Genomic DNA, 2971 nt, shown 5'->3' with positions numbered 1-2971 from the left:
TGCAGTGAACAGACCATTAAAACACTTTCTAACTTAAAATAAAATGCAATGCAACAGAGGGAGAAATAGGAACTAGTAATCTAGAACTAGGTCATGCCTCAGCAATGCCCACTGAGAACATAAGATTGCCTGAAGGTATGCGTAGGACTTTATTCCCTTGGGTTATTTGGCATTATGAGTTTAAAATGTGCTCTTCAGGTTAAGGAACTGAATGTTGTGCTTTATTCAGCATTTCTTTGTTGCATCAAATAATTATTATTCCGCTGTTATATCACACATGAACCAAGCATAAATCTTTTTCCTATAGTGATGAGATATGGTTCTTTGTGGCCAATCCATAGCTTATCTGACAAGGGGAACTTGTAAATGTTTGTCCAAACAATGTCTGAAAGCTTGAGAACTTTTATTAAAGCGTACTCAACTTTACAAGGCAGTAAATCAGTAAGCAAGATTCTGTTTTTCCTAAAACCTCCTAGAAAAATTGCATTCTTGATGTGTGCATTCTTGGCTTTCCTGTTCTGTTAAAAAAAACACACACACAATCAGAAAACAAACAACAACAACAACAAACCCCTCTGCATCCCTTTCATGCCCATAAAATCACTCTGGTTCTTATTGCAGCTAATTTGCATGGCATCCAGTTAATCAGGCATGCCTAAAATTTCTCCTCAAGTGGTAAAAGTGCTGACTAGAGCACAGATTGAAGGCTGATGAATTCACAGAAGCCTAGGATCTGTTTTGTACAGCTGCTGTGATATTGAACAGATTTTCAGTCATGAGTGAACTGGGGACATGAGTTGCTTACTGTTTATAACTATGACTCACTGCCTTATCCTTAGGAACTGCAGTTTCCAGCATTGGTGGCGTGCTTAGAAATCCAGATCTTCCTGCCCTAAACAGAGCCAGAAACAGGAGAAGGTTTTATCTTTGGAAAGAAAACCACAATCATCCTGGAAGTAGGGAAACTGTGCTTCCTCAGATGTTGATGGACTTGCCTCTAGGCACTTTTTACAACTGATTTTCCCATAGTTAAGGCAGATAGCCATTGCAATCCAACAACATTTGGAGAGCCACAAATTGCTGACCTCTTATCTTAAATAATAAAAAAAGATTGCTTAGTCTGGTGGGTTAATCATTTCTTTCATTTGTTGCCAACATTTCATATAGCTGTCCTTAACAAAAGGTTCTTAAGGAAGCTAGCAAAATTAAAACCAATAATATTAAAAATAGTAATAACTCCAGCATTAGAAAATCACATTCAAAATCACAAAGGCAAACAATGGAAACTAAAGCAATATGAATTAGCAGGGCTAGCCCGAGATATTTTTCTGCCTGAGGTAAAAAAACAAGATGGTGCTCACACTGTTCCACCTACAGATGATGGTCAGAGTGGCAACTAAATCTTCCCGAAATGGGACAGTGCAGGCTAGTTTAATGAATGTAAAGAAGACACATGGAACACACAACTCTGACATCTAACACTTTGCTGTCACAAGTCTCTGCTCTCATAACCTATTGCCTTGATTTGTCTGTCTCATTTTGTCCAATGGTACTGAAATTTTTAAAAAAAGCTACAACAGATTTTAAACATCCAAGAAAACATATAAATTATCCACATTGCCAAAAAGATAGTAATAAAGGTACCAGGGTAGCATCTCTAGGAAAGGCATTCTGTTGTCAATCAATCTTGTTGAGGAAGCTTTTCTCCTCCAAAGCCTCTGTTGAAGGAATGTTTGCAAGATGGAACTACTCAGAAAAGGGCATCCAAGAAAAATCTCAAGATATTGAGTACATGTAGGGATGTCATATCCCGGTGGCCCCCGGGACAAATCTGCTTTTGGGGGCCCCCTCCCAGTCCCAGTCCGTTTTGGCCCCCAGCCCCTGGTTTGGGGCCCGCACGGCACCAACCCACCTTCCCCCGCCTCCCTGCACGGCCACACCATCCACTTCCTCCTCCTCCTCCATTCCAGGCCACGTGGCCGCGTGGAGGAAGCGAAGGAGGAAGCAAAGGAGGAGGCAGTGTGCCTCCTGCGCACGCCCACGCCCCCTCCCTGCCCCCTCCCCCGCCTCCCCGCATGGCCGCACCCTCCTCCTCCTCCTCCTCCTCTGTTCCAGGCCACGCAGCCGCGTGGAGGAGGCGGAGGAGGAGGCGGTGCGCCTCCTGTGCACGCCCACGCCCCCTCCCCGCCTTGCACACCCACGTGCCCCCCACCTCCTCCTCCTCCTCCATTCCTTCCAGGCCACCCAGCAAATGAAGGAGGGGGAGAAGGAGGAGGAGGAAAAGGAGGAGGGGGGAGGAGGAAGAGGAGGAGTAAGAAGAAGGAGAAGGAGAAGAGGAGGAGGAGGAGGAGGAGGAGGAGGTGGTGAGTGAGTGGCCAGAGGCCTCAAGGTGGCTTTTTTTTTTGGGGGGGTGTCTTTTTATGCTAACAAGTCTCCCTTATTTTGACAATGATAGTGTGATGATGATGATATGAGTCAGCTTCAGAGACATGCAGGCACTGTTTCTGAAGCTGAGAGAGTGTCACCTTCCAAAGTGCATTTTCTGTGTGTTTTTTGTTCTTTAATGGTGATACTGATATCAGCAAGCCTCTGAGGCACGGCCAATGTAAGTTGCTCTCATGCGCAGTGAAAAAAAACCAAAGTCCCTTGACCAAGTACACACTTCTGAGAAGTACAGTTGAATCCGAGGGCAAATCCACTTCTTGTTAAACCACCTTGACATATACAGTATGCATAGCATGTTCAGTGTGAAACCCAAAGAGTTTGGTTATCGAATAAGCCTCTGAAATATGCAAGAGGCCATGTTAAGTAAAGCCATGTTCAGTGCCCAAATGCACTGTTTGGAATGGGGGGAGGGGGGTGGCCAGAAAGGGAAAGTACATTTCTGCCATCTGTCTAGGAATAATGCCCAAATGTCCTCCATTTTGATCATGCCTAAGAAACATGAATTTATATTAACATTTTTTTTAAA

This window comes from Sceloporus undulatus, chromosome 6 (assembly GCF_019175285.1).
Source record: "Sceloporus undulatus isolate JIND9_A2432 ecotype Alabama chromosome 6, SceUnd_v1.1, whole genome shotgun sequence".
NCBI lineage: Eukaryota > Metazoa > Chordata > Lepidosauria > Squamata > Phrynosomatidae > Sceloporus > Sceloporus undulatus.
Note: the sequence above shows the minus strand (reverse complement) of the source record.